Source organism: Pristiophorus japonicus, unplaced genomic scaffold, assembly GCF_044704955.1.
Source record: "Pristiophorus japonicus isolate sPriJap1 unplaced genomic scaffold, sPriJap1.hap1 HAP1_SCAFFOLD_136, whole genome shotgun sequence".
NCBI lineage: Eukaryota > Metazoa > Chordata > Chondrichthyes > Pristiophoridae > Pristiophorus > Pristiophorus japonicus.
The window spans coordinates 1,078,718-1,103,034 of NW_027251029.1; the positions used below are offsets into that span (position 1 = coordinate 1,078,718).

The 24,317-nt window shown below is 46.9% G+C and overlaps 3 non-coding genes across 3 annotated transcripts; 2 read left to right on the forward strand and 1 right to left on the reverse strand.

Moving 5' to 3' along the window:
* Positions 1 to 10,229: 10,229 nt before the first annotated feature.
* Positions 10,230 to 10,302, forward strand: trnak-cuu (transfer RNA lysine (anticodon CUU)). The gene has a single exon. It is a non-coding gene; the product is annotated as a tRNA-Lys (tRNA).
* Positions 10,303 to 22,843: 12,541 nt separating this feature from the next.
* Positions 22,844 to 22,916, reverse strand: trnav-cac (transfer RNA valine (anticodon CAC)). The gene has a single exon. It is a non-coding gene; the product is annotated as a tRNA-Val (tRNA).
* Positions 22,917 to 23,806: 890 nt separating this feature from the next.
* trnan-guu (transfer RNA asparagine (anticodon GUU)) lies at positions 23,807 to 23,881 on the forward strand. Its single transcript has one exon. It is a non-coding gene; the product is annotated as a tRNA-Asn (tRNA).
* The last annotated feature ends 436 nt before the right edge of the window (positions 23,882 to 24,317 follow it).

Consider the following 24,317-nt stretch of genomic DNA (forward strand, 5'->3'; position numbering starts at 1 on the left):
TTTTGAACATTGTTCAATTAAATATTAGAAAAAATGGAATAATTGACATTAATGGTTCAATATTAACAAAGTTGTTTCTGCTGATGTTAATAACACTTCAACTAGGCTGGAGTTTAATATTTTGATATTTCAAATAACAGTGTTGATATTTAATGTCTCCATGATTAGAGAGACTGTTTGATTTTCTGTTTCTGACTGCTCCATTTTTGATCGGGGCGGAGGAGCGGTGAGAGATCGGGGCCCAGGAGCGTCGTGATCGGGGCTCAGGAGAGGCGAGGGCCCAGGAAAAGCACGGGCCAGCCCACACTGCGATCTATGGATAGTCGGCGCATGTGTACACACTACGTCCATGCAGCAGAGCTTGGTCTATGGTCGTCTTGTGTAATCCGTGCCACTGGACCAAGACCTAGCTCTGTCAAGCTCGTGTGGTGGTTGGTGTGCAACGGTCACCCCACGTTAAAACATTCCACCCACAGGCATCTTCCACCCTTCAGCATGTAGTTCTCGACCTAGATTGTCAGGTCTCTCATCGAAACACCTGTAAACTTATCCCTTTTTAGTCTGGAAACAAGTCATCCTCGATACGAGGGACTGCCTAATACTATACTATTAACAAAATGCAGTGTCTCACAGCCCTGTTAAATTGGCTGGTTTCTCTGTACAGTTCTGTACAGACTCAAACTCTACACAGTGTCTCTCACTCCCTCCCGTTTACAGCCCTGACGGTGTCGAAAGGCCCTCTCAAAGCTGCACGTTCCGGCTGCATTCAGTTGAGTTGGGAGAGATTATTAAAGAATCCTGCATCTCCGCCTCGCTTCACAACAGCAGATCGAAGCCGCAAACAACCCATCGACTAATCGCTCGTCCCCAGCTCCAGAGTGAGTGAGGCCGGGACTGTCATGTATTCAACCAGCATTGTAACCCATGTACAATCTGACCGATGTTGGACACTGTGAGAACAATGACCACTTGGTGGTGAACTTGTTCGAGACATTCCTAACCTGGACCTTCAGGTATAAAAGTGGAAGCTCCACCCACTTCCATCACTTGAGTGCTAAGGAATAAAGGACAGGTCATAGACTGACCTTCTCTGAAGCATGGTCCTCGTGTGCATTTACACTCTATAGTAAGGACGTGTTAATGGCGACGTGAAACTGGGATTTAAACCACGCGAGCATGGCCACTAGCAGAACAGGCGAGAGGTACTGTGTTAAGCAATGGTTGGGACAGAGATTCAACATTGTTAAAGCATCACACAGTTCTCCAGGCAGCCAAGGGCAGTCAGGCATGCCCCAATATGTAGCCGAACCCAGAGGGGGAGTTCGACAGTGACAATGGCAAACTGAACGGCAATTCACGTCATTGCAAGGGACAATGCGGCCTCTAATGGGGCCATCAACACCTGTTAATGGTGCACTGAAGGACAATCCCGGGGCAGTCAGTGACGATCGACTGGCAAGAGACCTTTTGTTTCCAACAGCAGCTCATGTTGGAGGCGTGGAGGCACACACTCAGCCGGAGTTTGCAGAGATGAGCAAAATACCTACAGAAATTGCAGAAATGGACACTGGGGGAAATCGCTGGAAGGTGAAGTTCAGTTAGTTCATGTGGAGCACGTATACAGTTCATGCACCAGGACGCCACCGATAATGATAAAATTCTCCTCAATGGCATCCCAGTATCAGTGGAGCTAGACACGTGGGCCAGCCAGTCCCTGATGGTTATCAAATAGTTCGAAAAGTTGTGGGCGTCGAAGGCCTGGAGGCCAAAATTATTGCCGATTGACGCACAGCTACGAACGTACACAAAGGAGATCATTCAGGTGCTAGGCAGCGCCACGGTAGTCGTGACCCACAAAGTTGGCTTGCTGTCATGAACTGGAAATGGGGCGATCTCAATGCAATTTCCTCTGTGGAGCAAGTATCATGCTCACAGATCCTCGACAAATTTGACTCATTATTTCAACCCGGCATTGGCACTTTCATGGGGGCCAAGGTAGTGATTCACATAAATCCGGACGCCAGGCCAGTTCACCACAAGGCCAGGGCGGAGCCGTATGTGATGCGGGAAAAGATAGAAGGCGAATTGGACCGCCTGCTAAGGGAAGGCATCACCTTGCCAGTTGAATTCAGTGACTGAGCGAGCCCGATTGTGCCGCTGCTCAAGGCGGATGGGTCGGTCAGGATATGTGGTGAATACAAGGCAACCATCAATCGGGTGTCACTCCAAGATAGTACCCGCTACTGAGAGCGGAGGATCTCTTTGCGACGCTATCCGGTGGCAAACTCTTTTCAAAATTAGACCTGACCTCAGCTTACATGACCCAGGAGCTGGCGAGTGAGTCGAAGAAGCTGACCACCATTACGACACACAAGGGGTTGTTTGAGTACAACAGATGTCCGTTCGGGATTCGCTCGGTTGCCGCCATCTTCCAATGAAATATGGAAAGCCTCCTCAAGTCGGTTCCAGGGACGGTGGTTTTTCAGGACGAAGTCTTCATTACGGTTTACGATACTGAAGAACACCTCCACAACCTAGAGGAGGTGCTACGCAGACTGGACCGGATCGGGCTGCGACTGAAAAAAGCAAAGTGAGTCTTCATAGCTCCAGAGGTAGAATTCCTGGGAAGGAGGGTAGCAGCAGACGGGATCAGCCCTACTGCCTCCAAAACGGAAGCGATCCGGAGAGCACCCAGACCCCGTAACACGACGGAGCTGCATTCGTTCCTGTGGCTCCTGAACTATTTTGGTAACTTTCTTCCCAAATTGAGCAAGCTGCTAGAGCCGCTACACGTGCTCCTACGCAAAGGTCGCGAAAGTGTCTGGGGGGACAGCCAGGAAAGGACTTTTAATAGAGCTCGCAATTTGTTATGTTCCAACACTCTGTTAACGCTATATGACCGATGTAAGAAACTTGTATAACGATGCGTCGTCCTATGGAGTCGGGTGTGTGTTGCAGCATGTCAATGCCAAATGTCATTTACAGCCGCTAGCTTAGGCCTCCAGATGTCTGTCCCAGGCAGAAAGGGGTTACGGGATGGTAGAACAGGAGGCGCTCGCATGTGTATATGCAGTAAAGGAAATGCACCAATACCTGTTTGGCAGGAAATTTGAGCTGGAGCCAGATCACAAACCCCTAACGTCCCTTTTGGCCGACAACAAGGCCATAAATGCAAATGCATCGGCCCGCATACAGAGGTGGGCACTCACGTTAGCCGCCTATGACTACACAATTCGGACAGACCGGGCACCGAAAACTGCGCCGATGCACTTAGCAGGCTCCCACTAGCCAGACTGAGGGGGCTACCGAGCATGGTGCTGAGATGGTCATGGCTGTTGAAGCTTTCGGAAGTGAAGGCTCACCCTTGACAGCCCGTCAGATTAATGCCTGGAGAAATAGAGACCCGCTATTGTCTCAAGTCAAGAAATGCGTCCTGAATGGGGACTGGGCAGCCACGTACAGGGCATGTCGTGAGGAAGTTAAACTATTTCACAGGCGCAGGGATGAACTCTCGATTCAGGCCGATTGCCGACTGTGGGGAAACCGCGCAGAAACCAGATGGGCAGAGAGGTGTTCATCAGAGAACTCCACAATGAACACCCGGGCATTGTCATGAGGAAGGCAATTGCCAAGTCACACATTTGGTGTCCAGGGAAAGACGCAGATCTGGAACTTTGTGTTCGCAGGTGCAACACGTTTGCCCAGCTGGGTAATGCGCCCAGGGAAGCCCCCCTTAGCCCCTAGTCCTGGCCCACCAAGCATTGGGCACGCATCCATGAGGACTACGCAGGTCCTTTCAAAAATGTTTTTGGTTGTAGTAGACGCCTACTCCATAAGAAACATAAGAAACTTATTAATTAGGAACAGTAGTCGACCATCTACCCCCTCGAGCCTGCTCCGCCATTCAACAAGATCATGGCTGATCTGGCCGTGGACTCAGCTCCACTTACCCACCCGCTCCCCGTAACCCTTAATTCCCTTAGTTGTTTAACATCTATCTATCTGTGACTTGAATACATTCAATGATCTCGCCTCAACTGCTTCCTTGGGCAGATAATTCCACAGATTCACAAATCTCTGGGAGAAGAAATTGCTTCTCAACTCGGTTCTAAATTGGCTCCCCCGTATTTTGAGGCTGTGCCCCCTAGGTCAAGTCTCCCCTACCAGTGGAAACAACATCTCTGTCTCTATCTTGTCTATGCCTTTCATTATTTTAAATGTTTCTATGAGATCACCCCTCATCCTTCTGAACTCCACCGAGTAAAGACCCAGTCTCCTCAATCTATCATCATAAGATAACCCCCTCATCTGCGGAATCAGCCAAGTGAATCGTCTCTGTATCCCCTCCACAGCCAGTATATCCTTCCTTAAGTAGGGTGACCAAAACTGCACGCAGTACTCCAGGTGCGGCCTCACCAATACCCTATACAGTTGCAGCAGGACATCCCTGCTTTTGTACTCCATCCCTCTCGCAATGAAGGCGAACATTCCATTCACCTTCCTGATTACCTGCTGCACCTGCAAACTAACTTTTGGAGAGTTTCATGCACAAGGACCCCCAGGTCCCTCTGCACTGCAGCATGTTGTAATTTCTCCCTATTCAAATAATATTCTCTTTTACAGTTTTTTTTTCCCAAGGTGGATGACCTCACACTTTCCGGCATTGTATTTCATCTGCCAAACCTTAGCCCATTCGCTTAACCTATCCAAATCTCTTTGCAGCCTCTCTGTGTCCTCTACACAACCCGCTTTCCCACTAATCTTTGTGTCATCTGCAAATTCTTTTACACTACACTCTATGTATATTGCAAACAATTGTGGTCCCAGCACCAATCCCTGTGGCACACCATTAACCACCGATTTCTAACCTGAAAAGCACCCATTTTTCCCGACTCTCTGCTTTCTGTTCGCCAGCCAAATCTCGATTCATGCTAATAGATATCCTCTGACTCCGCGTACCTCTATCTTCAGAAGTAACCTTTTGTGTGGTACCTTATCGAATGCCTTTTGGAATCTAAATACACCACATCCATCGGTACACCTCTATCCACCATGCTCGTTATATCCTCAAAGAATTCCAGTAAATTAGTTAAACATGATTTCCCCTTCATGAATCCATGCTGTGTCTGCTTGATTGCACTAAGCCTATCTAGATGTCCCGCTATTTCTTCCTCAATGATAGTTTCAAACATTTTCCCCACTACAGATGTTAAACTAACCGGCCTATTGTTACCTGCCTTTTGTCTGCCCCCTTTTTTAAACAGAGGCGTTACATTAGCTGCTTTCCAAGCCGCTGGTACCTCCCCAGAATCCAGAGAAGTTTGGAAGATTATAACGAATGCATCTGCAAAAACTTCCGCCATCTCTTTTAATACCCTGGGATGCATTTCATCAGGACCAGGGAACTTGTCTACCTTGAGTCCCATTAGCCTGTCCAGCACGACCCACCTAGTGATAGTGATTGTCTCAAGGTCCTCCCTTCCCACATTCCTGTGACCAGCAATTTCTGGCATGGTTTTTGTGTCTCCCACTGTGAAGACCGAAGCAAAATAATTGTTTAAGATCTCAGACATTTCCACATTTCCCATTATTAAATCCCCCTTCTCATCTTCTGAGGGACCAACATTTACTTTAGTCACTCTTTGCCGTTTTATATATCGGTAAAAGCTTTTACTATCTGTTTTTATGTTTTGCACTATTTTAATTTCGTAATCTATCTTTCCTTTCTTTATTGCTTTCAAGTCATTGTTTGCTGTCGTTTATAATTTTCCCAATCTTCTAGTTTCCCACTAACCTTGGCCACTTTATACGCATTGGTTTTTAATTTGATACTCTCCTTTATTTCCTTCGTTATCCACGGCAACTTATCCCTTCTCTTACTGCCCTTCTTTTTCACTGGAATATATTTTTGTTGTGCTCTATGAAAGAGCTCATTAAAAGTCCTCTGCTGTACCTCAATTGTGCCACCGTTTAGTCTGTGTTCCCAGTCTACTTTAGCCAACTCTGACCTCATCCCACTATAGTCCCCTTTGTTTAAGCTTTGTATGCTCGTTTGCGACACTACTTCCTCACTCTCAATCTATATTACAAATTCAACCATACTGTGATCACTCATTCCGAGAGATATTTTACGAGGAGATCGTTTATTATTCCTGTCTCATTGCACAGGACCAGATCTAAGATAGCTTGCTCCCTTGTAGGTTCTGTAACATATTGTTCTCAGAAACAATCCTGTATGCATTCTATGAATTCCTCCTCCAGGCTACCCCGTGCGATTTGATTTGACCAATGTAGGTTAAAATCCCCCATGATTACAGCCGTTCCTTTTTCACATGCCTCCATTATTCCCTTGATTATTGCCCACCCCACCGTCAAGTTATTATTTGGGCGCCTATAAACTACACGCACCAGTGACTTTTTCCCCTTACGATCTCTCATCTCCACCCACAATGATTCAACATTTTGTTCATTAGAGCCAATATCATTTCTCACAACTGCCCTGATATCATCCTTTATTAACAGAGCTACGCCACCTCCTTTCCCTTCTTGTCTATCTTTCCGAATTGTCAGCTACCCCTGTATGTTTAATTCCCAGTCTTCGCCACCCTGCAACCAAGTTTCTGTAATGGCCACCAAATCATACCCATTTGTCATGATTTGTGCCGTCAACTCATGTACTTTATTTTGAATGCTGTGTGCGTTTAGGTAAAGTATTTAATACTAGTTTTAATCCATGATTTTTAGTTTTGACCCCTCCTGCAGCCCCTTTATATTCAGACATATTGTCCCTTCCAATTACCTTGTGGTTTACACTTACCCCAGTGCTACTCTGCTCTGTTGCCTCCTGCCTTTTGCATTCTTTCTTGGGATCCTGTTTATCTGCGCTCTCACCCATTCTAACTAGCTCAGAGCCCTCTCCTGCGTTCTGAGTACTCCTCGCATTGAGGCACCGAGCTTTCAGTCTTGCCTTTTTATTACACTTTGAGCCTTTAGAATTTTGATGTACAGTGGCTATTTTTGGTTTTTGCCTTGGGTTTCTCTGCCCTCCACATTTACTCATCTCCTTTCTTTCTTTTGTATCTGTCTCCATTTTGTTTCCCTCTTTCTCCCTGCATTGGTTCCCATCCCCCTGCCATATTAGTTTAACTCCTTCCCAACAGCACTAGCAAACACTCCCCCCGAAGGACTTTGGTTCCGGACCTGCACAGGTACAGACCGTCTGGTTTGTACTGGTCCCACCTCCCTCAGAACCGGTTCCAATGCCCCAGGAACTTGAATCCCTCCCTGCTGCACCACTGCTCCAGCGACGTATTCATCTGAGCTATCCTGCGATTCCGACTCTGACTAGCACGTGGCATTGGTAGCAATCCCGATATTACTATTTTTGTTGTCCTACTTTTTAATTCAGCATCGAGCTCCTTAAATTCATCTCGTAGGACCTCATCCCTTTTTTTACCTAAATCTTTGGTAACAATGTGCACCACGACAACTGGCTGTTCTCCCTCCCTTTTCAGAATGTCCTGCACCCGCTCCGAGACATCCTTGACCCTTGCACCAGGGAGGCAACATACCATCCTGGAGTCTCGGTTGAGGCCGCAGAAACGCCTATCTATTCCCCTTACAATCGAATTCCCTCTCACTATCGCTGTCCCATTCTTTTTCCTGCCCTTCTGTGCAGCAGAGCCAGCCATGGTGCTATGAACTTGGCTGCTGCTGCACTCCCCTGATGAGTCATCCCCCTCAACAGTGCTCAATGTGAGGACAACGTGATATCCGCTAGACTGCAGCCCATCAAAGGGCGAGAAACCACTGAATATAAAGGATGAGCTCACAAATATCAGGGGCAGTGCAGTCTGGTCAATGTCAAACCCTCCTTTCTTATTCAGCAGTGGCATGAATGGGAGTCAGACGCCACAAAGATTAATTAAAGACACAAATACAAGCAACACTTGCAATACTTTTCAGTGTAAAATTCTTTCACTTTATTTGAAATGCTACTGCGTTGAATCTGAAAATACGCACGATGGGATTTTATCTTCACGACTGATTGTATTTTGTGTGCACGGTACGAATAACCGGTGCTGTTAAATTTGATAAAAGTTGCCCCAGATTCGTGGTGTCATCGGCAATGCAGATTTTGAACCAGAAAGCTAAAACACAGTGAGTAAAATGGGATGTGGTTTTCGAGTTATGATGCAAAGCACAGGACAAATGATTGAAGTATGAACTGTTCCTAAGTTAGCATTTGTTTGATTGTGCAAAAGAAGGTGAGCGGTTAATTAATGATGGTTTCCCGTGAAAGCAAAAGAAAAGTTTAAGAAGAAACCATACGGTGCCTGTCAGGTGAGCGCTGCTTGTGATACCTGGTGGGAATGGGCGGAGATTTTACAGCCCATTGTATTACAGAACCTTCATATAGACGAACATCTCCTGCTCACTGTGTAGGTCTCATGGTGCAACGGTAGTGTGTCTGACTACAGCTCCTAAATTGCGTGTTCAAATCACGTCGTGGTCATTGTTCTTCCATAAATTAATATTTCCTTTGATGTTTGGCAACAACCAGACCCTTGCTCCAAGGTCTGACTCACTGTTTCCAAGGTGTCAGGCAGAGATTTTTTTTTTATTTAAAAAAATACTTTATTCTGATAAAAATTTGTACAGTACATTCAAAAGCAGTTCAGTACATTTAGCTGCGGTCATTAATCCCATGCACTACATTTGGGTGCTGACGGCAGTTCTGGTCGATGTATTCCATTGTTTTTCAGTTCCAGTACAATTCGGTACAATACGGGATACCTTGTAGTACATTCAACAAATTGCATCACTCGTGTCACTATACAGTACATGGAATGGGTGACGGAACATTAAACATTTTTTCAACGTGCATCACGAAACAGACCTTACATTGTACATGGCACTACATAGGTGTTTACAGATCATGGTGCTCCATGTACACAATAGAGAAGTTACAAGTACGGCCCGAGCGGAGTTTTATTCTGATTCCTGCCCCGGGGTTTACCGTGTCAGAAGGGCTTTACACTGTGGCCCTTCCCCACCCTGCCTTTGCGGCAACTACACCAATTTTAAGTGTGTCCCTCAGCACGTAATCCTGGATCTTGGATTGCGCCAGTCTGCAACACGCAGAAGTGGACATCTCCTTGCTCTGGAAGACCAGCAAGTTTCGGCAAGACCAAAGAGCATCTTTGACTGAGTTGATGGCACTCCAGCAGCAGGTGATGTCTGTTTCAGTGTGTGTCGCTGGGAACAGCCCGGAGAGCACAGAGTCCTGTGTTACGGATCTGCTCGATGTGAACCTCGACACAACCACTGCATGTCTATCCAAACCAGGTTCCCTGATGGTCTAGTGGTTAGGATTTAGTGCTTTCAACGCCACGGCACGGGTTCGATTCCCGGTCAGGGCAATTGTACTTTTAATTCAAAACCGAATAAAAAAATAGTTCATATATTTTACACATCTATATGCATCTCCTGTGTAAAAAAAAAAGAAGCATTGATTTAAAAATCATTAATTAATACATAAAATTCTATTGTCATATGATATATTTTGCTCTGAGCATATGAGGAACTTTTCTCCCGATCCCATTATGTTTAATTCTGGTAATCTGGTGCTGAAAGTGGAGATGTTTCCGCAGTGTACCGCAAATCATAGACACCATCAGAGGCAGCCTCTCGGGATCGAGGAGGACTTGCTTCCATCCCAAAGTGAGTCCTTTGATGGCTGAACATTCCGATACGAGAGCCACAGACCCTGTTACAGGTGGGACAGACAAACGTCGAGGGAAGGGGTCGGTGGAACTGGTTTGCCGCGTGCTCCTTCCGCTGCCTGTGCTTGGTCTCTTCATGCTCCTTGCGTCGAGAGTCAAAGAGCTCAACGCTCTCTCAGAAGATCTTTCTCCACATCGGGCGGTCTGCGGCCAGGGTCTCCCAGGTGTCAGTGGTGATGTCGCACTTTACCAGGGAGGCTTTGATGGTGTTCTTATAACGTTTCCGCTGTCCTCCTTTGGCTCGTTTAACCTAAAGGAGCTCCGCATAAAGACGTAAACATAAACACGTGAGGATTAGGGGCCGGAGTTGGCCATTCGGCCCCTCGAGCCTGGTCCACCATTCAAGAAGATCCTGGCAGTTCTTCAACAGCAAGTTTGAACATCTGGGGCGGATCCAACAGGCGCCTGGCTGCAATGAGTGATAAAAACCTGCTTTGAATGAAAGCCTGGCTAGCTCAGTCGGTAGAGCATGAGACTCTTAATCTCAAGGTCGTGGGTTCGAGACCCACGTTGGGCGATTTCTTTTCATTTAATGTTGCTTTAATGGAAAACCTCTGACCGAAACGGCACAAAACAAAAATGTTGCTTTAAAAGTCATTAAACTCCGAAATTTTCATGCCCCGCGAATCTCCTGAATCAGATGCGTTTAGTTTTGGCGACTCAATCCATGTCCCTTTGCAATGTTGTGCTCCCAGCCACACTATGAAATGTGCCACTAACTTATCGAATCATGGAATGGTTACAGCACGGAAAACCATTCGGCCCATCGAGCCCGTGCCGACCCTCAGCGAGTCCCACTCCCCGCCCTTTCGCCGCAGCCCTCCAATTGTTTTTCCTTCAGACACTTACCCAACTCCCGTCTGAAAGATAAGATTGAGTCTGCCTCCACCGCCCTTTCAAGCCGTGCATTCCAGATCCTAACCACTCGCTGCTAAATGGCCATCTCCTGTTCCTATGTATGAAGTCTGGGAAACACGAGATCAATTCCTGGCACACTCACAGCCTTCCGAAATATCGCACCATCATTCTCTTCTCGTAAAACCAGCTCCTGAAGTATCGGCCAGCTGTGTATGTTAAAGCTCTGATTTTTTTCCTAAGATTGCTTTCGACACAGTGTTTCTGTCGTGTTCTTGTTATCATATTCACCTCACACGTGAAAAGTCCCCGGTTCGAGCCCGGGTGGAAATTGTATTTTGGAGAATACTTTTGCTGTGTAATAAATTGAACAAAAGTCGCCCCAGGTTCCTTGTCGCATGAGCACTGAACATTTTAAACCAGTCTCCAACATACAGAGTGAGTAAAGTCAGATAGGGGAGAAAACTTCATCAATGATTCAAAATCCTGAAATAATTAAAGTTCAGTTATTGAAGTTTCCACTGTCCCTCAGTAACAATTCTACAAAACAACGCTGTCGGTTAATGAATGGGGAATAAAACAAATAATCTTCACTCATCCCCATCCCCCGGCACACAGTTTAATTAGTTGCATGTCATTATTTTAAAGATTTTGAATGGAAGAATTATTTTCTGAATCCGTGCTCCCTCTGTGAGCGCCGCATCACGAAACGAGCAGGAAACACATTAAAGAGTTTACCACAATTGCTGACATTTCTTTGTTTTTTTCTTGTGTTTTTTCAGCTCTTCCTCCTTTTCAGCTCCTGACTGCGGATATTGCTGTGATTAAACCTGAACACAATGCAATGTCTGTCTCACTGTTTCCCCGGTGTCAGGCAGAGATACGCCTGCTGCCGTCATTTGTTGCATGTGACAGGACACAAAAGTTCAAAATCAACCTGCAGGTGGCCACACACAGCAATGAATAGTCAGGATGGCCGAGCGGTATGCGGTGCTGTGTTTAGATCACTGTCTCCTCTCGAGATATTATTTTTGCACCAAAAACTAACGTGCGATAAAATGGAAAAAGAGCAGTCCGGGGTGCATTGTCACATGATGCAAGCTACCTCGGACCCGGACCAAAGTTCCCCGGAAACCGTGCACAGGCTCAGGAAAACAACGGGGGAGAGGATATCCCGGCCACGGGGCCTTCCAGAAACACTGAACAAGTGACCAGTCTGAAACTTTCCAGAGTAATAACTTGTAACGGGAGCTTCTGACAGTCCGGATGGCCAAGCGGTCTAAGGTGCTGTGTTCAGGTCACAGTCTCCTCTGGAGGTATGGGTTCAAATCACACTCCTGACATTCAGTGTTTTTAATTACAAACTCATTTGTTTGGACACCACACTCAAGTACTTTGGGACATCCATCGAACTTCATAAAATGACCCCACTTCAATTGCAAACAATGATATCAAAGTTACTTCTCAAACCGTGAATCGATCCTGGTTGGCTGTAACGAAAGGAATGTTTTTGTGAAACATTGAAATGTGCCCTATAAATATCTCGCACTGCTCATTTAAATACACGGTTATAATTTGTTTCAGTGCAAAAGAAGGCAGGCACGAAGGGCCAAATGGCCGACTCCTGCTCCTGGTACTTGTGTTCTTATACAGAGCAGAGAACATATGATCAAATGATCAACTCTCCCTCAGTTCGCATTTCGTTCATTGTGCAAAAGAAGATTATGGGTTCATTAATGATGTTTTCCTGGGAAAGCACCATGAAAGTTTAAGGACAATAATTCACCCAACATGATGTTCAAACCCACGACCCGGAGATTAAAAGTCTAATACTCTACCGACTGAACTAGCCGGGCCTGCTTAAGGTGCATCGTGCTGTCGCTGATTGCTGCCAGGCGCCTGTTGGTATCGCCCCGTGGCTTTATATCGAGCTTTATCTCAAGCTTCAAACCACGAAACCGGTTCTCCTGAATTTCAAGGCTTGTACGGAGATCAATCATCAAAAGCGGTGTCATTAACCACAGCTGTGCCGTCAATTTTCTGATCGCAAAGTGCTTTCAGTCCTTGTCAATATCTCTTGTCTCTGTGCCGGTGTTTCCCGATTCTGTCGGTCTCTCTGGCTCTTTAATCTGTGTGTGGTCACCTGCAGGTTGATTCTCGATGAATGCCTGTGTTTGTGTCTTCTACAACAATAGAAAATGTTTCTTATATATTTCTTACGTTCTATCCAATGCCTTGATATCCTTCCTAAATTGTGGTGCTCAGAACTGTAAACAGTTCTCCAACTGACGCCTAAACCGGGTTTGAAAAGTTGTGGTACAACTTCCTCGCTGGTGTCCTCTATTTCACTTCATATAAAGCCAAGGGCCCTGTATTCATTTTAAACAACTGAGTAAGTTATCTACCCAGCTTCAAAGATTTCTGTGTGTAAATCACTCAATCCTTCTGCGTCTCTTTTAACACAATACCATTTAGTTTATGTTTTCTCATATCACCTCCCTTTGTTTCCCAGACCTTACACACAGGTACAGGAGGAGGCCCATTCAGCCCCTCGAGCCTGTTGCACAGGAACAGGAGGAGGCCCATTCAGCCCCTCGAGCCTGATACACAGGAACAGGAGGAGGCCCATTTAGCCCCTCGAGCCTGTTACACAGGAACAGGAGGAGGCTATTCAGCCGCTCGTGCCTGTTACACAGGAACAGGTGGAGGCCCATACAGCCTCTCGAGCCTGTTACACAGGAACAGGAGGAGGTCCATTCAGGTCCTCGAGCCTGTTACACAGGAACAGGAGGACGCCATTCAGCCGCTCAAGCCTGTTACACAGGAACAGGAGGAGGCCATTCAGCCCCTCGAGCCGGTTCCGCCATTCAATGAGATCATGGCTGATCTGTGAGCAAACTCCATATACCCGCCTTTGGACAATCTTCATTAATACCTTTGATCAAAATGCGATGTAAAATGAACAACTGACCCAGCACGAACTGCCCTTTGCAGAAGGGAGTTCCAAACATCTCCCACCATGTGTGTGTTGGAATGTTTCCGAATTTCACTCCTGAAACGTCTGTCTCTAATGTTTAGACTATGGCCCCTAGCCTGGGACTCCCCAACCAGCGGGAATCATTTCTCTCTATCTACTCTATCTCTTCCCTTATTATCTTTGAAAATTTTGATCAAATCAATGCTCGACCCTCTAATTTCCAGTGGGTGTAATCTCATATTTAATTTAAACCTTGCAATCCAGGTATCATTCTGGGAAACCGACACAGTGCTCCCTCCAACGCCAATATAGCCTTCCTAAGGCAAGGTCAGTGAAAACTGAATAAAGGACGGGTCTTACTAGATTTAATCTGATGGTTTCCAGCAGGCATTTGGTAAGGTCCCACACATCATCATCATCATCATCAGTGGCGGGTCCTCGAACGAGGAAGGCTTACTTCCACATGTGAAGGACCCGATGTTCCAGTTCTGAACTCCAATCAAAGGGTGGAAGATGCCTGTGGGTGGATTCTTTTAACGTGGTGTGACCGTTGGACACCAGCCGCCACCGCACGGGCTTGACAGAGCGAGGTCTTGGTCCAGTGGCAAGGGTTAACCAGGAGAGCTGGAATCCTGCTGTGCTGCACGTCATCAAAACACAGGTCGCTGTTTTGTGCGTGGGCAGGCAGGAACATCGGCGGGACCCAGGTACAGCGGAGGAGCGGGAAGATCAGTGTGGAGGAACGTTGAGAGGTCGTGGTGGAGGAGCGGTGAGAGATCGTGGTGGAGGAACGGTGAGAGGTCGTGGTGGAGGAACGGCGAGAGATCGTGGTGGTGGAACGGTGAGAGATCGTGGCGGAGGAGTGACGAGAGATCGTGGTGGACGAACTGTGAGAGATCGTGGTGGAGGAGCGGTGAGAGATTGTGGCGGAGTTGCGGCGAAGGTTAAACACAAGCGATGTTGGCAGAAATCAAAGTTGAGGCAACGAATGTGTTGTGTATCTGCAAAGCATGCACTCCCATGTTCCACCATCAGGGAGCTCATCCCCTGAAGTCCCAAGGGATCCCAACACCCCTTGGGAGCACTGCATTTAAGCCGGCCCCTAAGGCCAGTTTCTCACTCTGGAGTGTCTTATTAAAGACTGAGGTCACTGTTACTTTAACATCCCTGTGTGCAGCCTCATCTGTGTTAGGAATAAATAACTGGCGTCGAGGATACGAATCCAACATAAAGATGCAGCAAACTGTGGGCATCCTGGAGAAGTTCTCGGACGGTGAGGACTGGGAATTCTATGTCGAACGGCTAGGCCAACGAGCTGGACGGAGAAGGAAGTGCTGCAAAAAGGAGAGTGGTCCTCCTCACAGTCTGTAGGGCTCAGACCTACAGCCTCATGAAGAATCTTCTGGCTCTGGTGAAACCCACAGATAAGTCGTATGAGGAGCTGTGTACACTGGTTCGGGACCATCTTAACCCGAGGGAGAGCGTGCTGTGGCGAGGTATCGGTTTAATACGTCCCAGCGAACTGAAGATCAGGAAGTGGCGAGCTACATCGCCGAGCTAAGGCGACTTGCAGGATAATGTGAGTTTGATGGCTACCTGGAGCAAATGCTCAGAGACTTTTTTGTACTGGGCATTGGCCACGAGACCATCCTACGAAAACTTTTGGCTGTAGAGACACCGACCGTCAGTAAGGCCATTGCGATAACAGAGGTATTTATGTCCACTAGTGATAACACCACACAAATCTCTCAGCACACAAGTGCTGGCAATGTTCATAAATTAACTGGAACTGTGTTTGTGAGCAGAAATGTACAGGGCAGAACCCACGAATCTGCAACTGCGAGCAGGCCTCAGGTGACCCAGATGACTCAGAGTCTCCAACAAAGGATGAGTGCAAGGCAATTCACACCTTGTCGGTGATGTGCATGCTTCCATTCAGCCTATTCATGCCGTTTCAAACGGTATGTTTGCAAGAGCTGTGGAACAATGGGGCTTCTCCAACGAGCTTGCGAATGAGCTGAAAGCTCTGCAAAACCTGCTAACCACCATGTGGCAGAGGAAGATCGGTCCATGATGGATCAAAGCAATTTCGAGCCTTAGAGAGCGGAGGCAGATGCTGAAGTACACGGGGTGCACACATTTTCGAAGAAATGTCCACCTATAATGCTAAATGTAAAATGGAATGGCTTACCCGTAACCATGGAACTGGACACGGGCGCTAGCCAGTCCATCGTGAGTAAAAAGATGTTTGAGAGACTGTGGTGCAACAACGCATTCAGACCAGCCCGAAGCCCCATCCACACAAAACTGAGAGTGTAAACCAAAGAGCTTATCACTGACCTGGGCAGCGCCATGGTCAAGGTCACCTACGAGGGCACGGTGCACGAACTGCCACTCTGGATTGTCCCGGGCGATGGCCCCACACTGCTTGGAAGGAGCTGGCTGGGCAAAATCCGCTGGAACTGGGATACCATCCGAACGCTATCACATGTCGATGAGGCATTATGTACCCAGGTTCTGAACAAATTTCCTTCCCTTTCTGAGCCAGGCATTGGAAACATTTCCGGTGCGAATGTGCGGATCCACTTGGTCCCAGAGGCACGACCCATTCACCACAAGGCGCGAGCGGTACCTCATATGATGAGGAGAGAGTGGAAATCGAGCTGGACAGGCGGAAACGCGAGGACATCATCTCCCCAGTGGAATTCAGTGAATGGGCCAGCCCGATTGTTCCAGTACTCAAAAGTGAAGGCACGGTCAGGGTTTGCGGCGATTATAAAGTAATTATTAATCGTTTCTCGCTACAGGACCAATACCCGCTACCTAAGACAGACGACCAATTTCGCGCGCTGGCAGGAGGCAAGGCGTTCATCAAGCTTGAGCTGACTTCGGCCTACATGATGCAGGAGCTGGAGGAGTCTTTGAAGGGCCTCACCTGCATCAACATGCAAAAGGGACTGTTCAGCGACAACAGATGCCCGTTTGGAATTCGGTCGTCTGCAGCGATCTTCCAGAGAAACATGGAGAACCTACTCAAGTCGGTACCACACACGGTGGTCTTTCAGGAGGACATATTGGTTATGGGTCTGGACACCGTCGAACACATACAAAACCTGGAGGAGATCCTCCAGCGACTAGATCGCGCAGGGCTGCGGCTGAAGAGGTCGAAATGCGTCTTCATGGCAACAGAAGTGGAGATTTTCGGGAGAAAGATCACGGCGGTGGCATTCGGCCCACAGACGCCAAGACAGAGGCTATCATGAACGCGCCCAGGCCACAGAACGTCACGGAGCTGCGGTCATTCCTGGGACTCCACAACTATTTTGGTAACTTCCTACAGGAGTTAAGCACCTTTTAGAGCCCCTACATGTGTTATTGCACAAAGGTGAGAACTGGATATGGGGAAAAAAAAACAAGTAATTGCTTTTGACAAAGCCAGCAACCTTTTATGCTCCAACAAGCTGCTTGTATTGTATAACCCGTGTAAAAGACTTGTGCTAGCATGTGACGCGTCGTCGTACGGAGTCGGGTGTGTATTACAACAAGCTAACATTGTAGGGAAGTTGCAACCTGTAGCCTTTGCTTCCAGGAGCTTGTCTAAGGCCGAGAGGGCCTAGAGCATGATTGAGAAAGAGGCATTAGCGTGTGTGTTCGGGGTAAAGAAACTGCATCAGTTCCTGTTTGGCCTCAAATTTGAGCTGGAAACCGATCACATGCCCCTCACATGCCTGTTCACTGAAAACAAGGGGATAAATACGAATGCCTCAGCCCGCATACAAAGGTGGGCACTCACGTTCTCAGCGTATAACTAGACCATCCGCCACTGGACAAGCACTGAGAACTGTGCGGATGCTCTGTCGGCTACCATTGCCCACAACGGTGGTGGAAATGGCGCAACCTGCAAACTTGTTGATGGTGGCGCAGCCCGCTGACTTGTTGATGGTCATGGAAGCATTTAAAAATGATAAATCACCTGTCACGGCCCGCCAGATTAGGACTTGGACCAGCCAAGTTCCTCTGCTGTACCTAATAGCAAACTGTGTATTGCATGGGAGCTGGGCCAGCATTCCCGTTGAAATACAAGAGCCAATCAAGCCGTTCCAGCGGCGAAAGGACGAGCTGTCCAGTCAGGCAGACTGCCTGTTGTGGGGTAACCGCGTCGTGCTACGAAAAAAGGGCAGGGAGACGTTCATCTCGGATCTCCACAGCACACACCCGGGTATAGTAATGATGAAAGCGATAGCGAGATAGCACATGTGCTAGCCCAGTATCGACTCTGACTTAGAGTCCTGTGTAAGGCAATGCAGTGTATGTGCTCAGTTGAGCAACGCGTCCAGAGAGGCACCACTAAGTTTGTGGTCCTGGCCCTCCAGACCAGGGTCGAGGATCCATGTCAACTATGCAGGCCCATTTCTTGGTAAAATGTTCCTGGTGGTGGTGGATGCTTTTTCAAAATTGATTGAATGAGAAATAATGTCGGGAAGCACCGCCACCGCCACCATTGAAAGCCTGAGGGCCATGTTTGCCACCCACGGCCTGCCTGAAATACTGGTCAGTGACAACGGGCCTTGTTTCACCATTGCCAAATTTAAAGAATTCATGACCCGCAATGGGATCAAACATCTCACCTCGACCCCGTTTAAACCAGCCTCCAATGGGCAGGCAGAGCGGGCAGTACAAACAATCAAACAGAGCCTCAAACGAGTCACAGAAGGCTCACTCCTAACCCGCCTGTCCCGAGTACTGCTCAGCTATAGCACGATACCCCACTCGCTCACAGGGGTGCCCCCGGCTGAGCTACTCATGAAAAGGACACTTAAAAGTAGACTCTCGCTGGTCCACCACAAACTGCATGATCAGGTAGAGAGCAGGCGTCAGCAACAAAATGGAAATGATGCTCGCGCCACTGTGTCAAGGGAAATTGATCTGAATAACCCTGTATATGTGCTAAACTATGTACATGGTCCCAAGTGGATCGCGGGCACGGTGATCGCGAAAGAAGGGAGTCGGGTGTTTGTCTTCAAACTAGACAATGGACAAATTTGCAGAAAGCACCAGGACCAAACGAGGCTGCAGTTCAAAGACTGCCCTGAACAACCCACAGCAGACACCACCTTTTTCGAATCCGCAACACACACCCAAAGGATCAACGACACCACCACAGATCGGAAATCGAACACATCACACCCAAGAGACCAGCAAGGCCAGACTCACCCAGCAGCCCTGCAGGGCCAACAACACGCCTGCTCAGCGAGGGCACAGCCAAAACACCAGAACAGACATTTGTACCGAGGCGGTCCACCAGGGAAAGAAATGCTCCCGACCGCCTCACCTTGTAAATAGTTTTCACTTTGACTTTAGCGGGGGAGTGATGTTGTGTCTCTGTAAAGCATGCACTCCTATGTTCCACCACCAGGGAGCGCATCCCCTGAAGTTCCAAGGGATCCCAAGAGACTGTTGGATGCTCTCGTTCCAAGTTATTACTCTGGAAAGTTTCAGACCGGGCACTTGTTCAGTGTTGCTGGAAGGCCCAGTGACCGGGATATCCTTACCCGGGTTTTTCCTGAGCATCTGCTCGGTGTACGGGGAGCTTTGGTCCGGGTAAGAGATAGCTTGCATCATGTGACAATCTACCACGGACTGATCTTGTTCCATTTTATCGTCCACAAGATTTCATTTCAAAAATGTTTCCGCCAACAGGCGCTCAATCCCTCTCTCTGCAAAACGATCCTTTCACAAACATTTCTCTGATTGGAACTGCACCAAACAACAATGTTCCTTTCAAAGTCATTAAACTCCCCAATTTACACATCCACAATTTTAAGGACAAGGACTGAAAGCGCATTGCGATCAGAAAATTGCCGGACCCCCTGTGGTTAATGACAGAGCTTTTGATGGTTGATCTCCGTACACACCTTGGAATTCAGGAGAAACTGTTTCGTGGTTTGAAGTTCGAGATTAACCCACGGGGCGGAGCCAACAGGCGCCTGGCAGCAATCAGCGACAGGAAGATGCAACTGAAGCAGGCCCGGCTATCACCGGCATTACCATCGCCGAATCCCCCGCCATCAACAGCCTGGGATCACCATTGACCAGTAACTGAAGGGGATTGACAGGAGCGATGTTGAGAAGCCCGGCTAACTCAGTCGGTAGGACAGGAGGTTCTTAATCTCAGGCTCCTGGGTTCGAGCCTCACGTCGGGTGAATTATTTTCCTTGAACTTTTATGTTGCTTTCACGGGATTTAATCTTCTTTTGCACAATGAAAGAAATGCTAACTGTTTTGGTCTCCTTATTTAAGGAGCGATATACTTACATTGTAGGCAGTTCAGACAAGGTTCACGAGGATGCATGAAGAATGTTCCCGATGACAAGTTGGCAAAAATAATTAAAGTCTGTGAGATACTCAACCATTATTTCAATAATTAATCCACCCACAAGATTTGAGATACAACAAGGATCCATAGCTTTGCCAAGACCAGCCAGCTCACTTGGTCAAATATAAAACTCTTAATCTCAGGGTTGGGGGTTTGAGCCCCACGTTGGGTAAATAGCTTCTGTTGCAAGCCAGTAATGACATGGACTCTCTTACTAATCCACCCCAACTTACAGTAACACAGTCCCGGCTAAAGAATGAGGAATTGTGGGTGACTGCATGTTGATCAGCAGAAAACTTCCTCCTCTCCGATTCCACTAAGGCTCAGCCTCCCACGATCACCTCTCGACAGGACAGGCTGCTGTCCAGATCGATTATACAGAGGCTTGGAATACAAGAGCAGGGAGGTTATTCTTGAACTGTTAGGCCACAGCTAGAGTACTGCATGCAGTTCTGGTCACCACATTGCAGCAAGGACGTGATTGCACTGGAGAGTGTACAGAGTAGGTTTATGAGGATGTAGCCGGGACTGGTGAATTTTAGCTCTGAGCAGAGATTGGATAGGCTGCGTTTGTTTTTCTTGGAACAGAAGATGCTGAGGGGAGAGGATTGAGGTGTATAAAATTATGAAGGGCCTGGATAGAGTGTACAGGAAGGATCTGTTTCCCTTAGAAGAGGGGTCAACAACCAGGGGGCACAGATTTAAAGTAATTGGTCGAAGGCTTAGAGGGGATTTGAGGGGAAATCACTGGAACTCACTGCCTGAAAGGGTGATCGATTCAGAAACACTCTGCACATTTAAAAAAGTACTTGGATGTGCACCTGAAGTGCCGTAACCTACAGGGCTACGGACCAAGAGCTGGAAAGTGTGACTTTGCTGGGGAGCTGTTTGTCGGCTGGCACGGACACGATAGGCCGAATGGTCTCCTTCCGTGCTGTAAATTTCTCTGATTCCATGATGAGCAATTTACATTTTAAACCAGTCTCCTAAAACACAGAGTGAGTAAAGTCAGATAGGGGATAAAAATCCCTCAAGGGACACACAGGGTAAGATAAAGGAAAAAGGGAAGCTTAGGACAGATAGCGAGAAATCGACACTGCAGAAACTCGAGAGTAGTATAAAAAGAGCATGGGTGCAGGATCAGAACAGCCACGATATTATTGGATGGTGGAGCAGGCTCGAGGGGCCGAATGGCCGACTCCTGCTCCTTACGTACTTATGTTAATTGTTGAATCATTGCCCATTGCACGCACTTTACTTGAGGTGTCTGATTCAGAATGTTCATTGTAACATGTAATGAACATGTAACAGTGTAATATCTCCAAGTTGGCAGATGACACTAAACTGGGTGGCGGTGTGAGCTGTGAGGGGGACGCTAAGAGGCTGCAGGGTGACTTGGACAGGTTAGGCGAGTGGGCAAATGAGTGGCAGATGCAGTATAATGTAGATAAATGTGAGGTTATCCACTTTGGGGTCAAAAACACTGGGGCAGAATATTATCTGAATGGCGGCAGATTAGGAAAAGGGGCGGTGCAACGAGACCTGGTTGTCATGGTTCATCAGTCATTGAAAGTTGGCATGCAGGTACAGCAGGCGATGAAGAAGGCAAATGGTAAGTTGGCATTCATAGCGAGCGGATTTGAGTATAGGAGCAGGGAGGTCTGACTGCAGTTGTGCAGGGCCTTGGTGAGGCCCCACCTGGAATATTGTGTTCAGTTTTGGTCTCCTAATCTGAGGAAGGACGTTCTTGCTATTGAGGGAGTGCAACGAAGGTTCTCCACACTGATTCCCGGGATGGTAGGACTGACATATGAGGAGAGACTGGATCAACTAGGCCTGTATTCACTGGAGTTTAGAAGGATGAAAGGGGATCTCATAGAAACATTTAAAATTTGGATGGGACGGGACAGGTTCGATGCAGGAAGAATGTTCCCGAAGTTGTGGAAGTCCACAACCAGGGAACACAGTCTAAGGATAAGGGGCAAGCCGGACTGACATATGAGTAGAGACTGGATCAACTGGGTCTTTATACATTGAAATTTAGAAGGATGAGCGGCGATCTCATAAAACATTTAAAATTCTGATGGGACTGGTGAGTGCCAACTTTAGCTCAGCCGTTACTTCGTAAACCAACTTTGTGAAAAGTTTGAATTTGTCTTAATGTAGTCGCTGCCTGGTGTTTTTGTTGTCATTTTCAATCTCCTTCTTTCAAACTGAAACAAATGGTAACCCTATTTGTAAATTAGGAATGCGAGATTTTTAGAGAGCATATTTAAATGCTTCACAAAAACATTCTGATCACGACAGCTACAGGGTTCGATTCCCAGTTAGAGAAGTAACTTTGCGACCACCGTTTTTAATTAAAGTTAAGTAATTTAATTAAATTACACAGATGACCCAAAGCACTTCAGAGTGGTGTCAAAACAAATGAGTTGGTAATTAGAAAAATAGGAATGTCAGAATTTGTATTTGAGTTTCTGGGATTGAGGATGAATAACCCTCTGTGCACTGGAACTGGGAAGGGTGAATAATGAATGATTTGTTTCCGGGTTTGAAATGCGGCTTGTATTTGCTGGTATTAACCGATAGCATTATTTAGCAGAATGAAATAAATGCTAACATGATCACTGAGGGACAGTCGAAACTTGAACAACTTAATTTTAATAATTTGTGAAACTTGAATCATTGAGGAAGTTTTATTCCTTTTCTGATTTTACACACTCTGTATTTTAGGAGACTGGTTTTAAATGTTCATTGCTCACCATGGAATCAGAGAAGTTAACAGCACGGAAGGAGGCCATTGTCACATGAACAATGAACATTTAAAACCAATTTTTGTTTCAGAAATAATGTTTCCACCCGGGCTTGAACCGGGAACCTTTCGTGTGTGAGGCGAATGTGATGACCGCTACACTACAGAAACTAGCACCTAATGCTATGCCCAGTGAGAAATGTACAGCAGCAATCTGCAATACTCAATCCCTCTCTCTGCAAAAAGTTCCTTTCACAACATCTCTCTGACCGGAACTGCACCAAAATAAAATATTCCTTTCAAGTGTGCAAATTATTTTCGTTTAACTTTTATTTTGCTTTCATGGTATAACATCGTTAAGGAATCGATAATCTGCTTTTGCACAATGAAAGAAATGCTAACTGAGGGAAAGTCAGTCGGTCAATAATTGGTTCTGTGCTCTGCATGTTGGTAATGTAGCCATGGTGATCCAAAGATCGGTGGGAAAGCAAGTTGTGAGGAGGACACAAACAATCTGCAAAGCGATATCGATCGGCTCAGTGGCTGGGCAGTAATTTGTCAGGTGGAGTATAATGTGGGAAATATGAGGTTATCCACTGTGGTAGGGATAATAGTCAGGTCATCCTGACTATTCAGTGCTGTGTGTGGTCACCTGCAGGTTGATGTTGAACTTTTGTGTCCTTTTATGTGAAATAAATGAGGGCAGCAGGCGTATCTCTGCCTGACACCGGGAAAATAGTGAGAGAGCCCTTGGAGCAAGGGTCTGGTTATTGCCAAACAGCAAAGGAACGATTAATTCTGGAAAACAAATGTCTGAAAGAACAGTGACCCCGACCTGATTGGAACACAAAATCTTCGGATTTACCGTCAGACACACTACCGTTGCGCCACGAGGCCTACACAGTGCGGTGGAGATGTTCGTCGAAATGAAGGTTCTGCAATACAAGGGGCTTGGAAATCAGGAGAACCAGTTTCGAGGTTTGAATTTCGAGATACATCCATGGTGCGGAGCCAACAGATCCCTGGCAGCGATCAGTGACAGGACGATGCAACTTATGCAGTCCTGACTAGCTCAGTCGGTAGAGTATGAGACTGTTAATCTCAGGGTTGTGAGTTCAAACCCTACGTTGGATGAATTATTTTCCTTAAACTTTTTTGGTGCTTTCACAGGAAAACATCATTAATAAACCCATAATCTTCTTTTGCACAATGAAAGAAATGCGAACTGAGGGAGAGTTGATCATTTAATCATTTATTCCGTGTTCTGTATAAGCAGGAGCAGGAGTCGGCCATTTGGCCCTTCGATCCTGCCTTCTCATGCACTGAAACAAATTTTAACCGTGTTTTTAAATGAGCAGTGCGAGATATTTAGAGGGCACATTGCAATGCTTCGCAAAACCATTCCATTCGCTACAGCCACCCAGGATCGATTCCCGGTGTGAGAAGTAACTTTGATATCACTGTTTGTAATTGAAATGCGTCATTTTATTCAGTTCGATGGATTTACCAAAGCACTTCAGAGTGGTGTACAAACAAATGAGTTTGTCATTAAAAACACTGAATGTCATGATT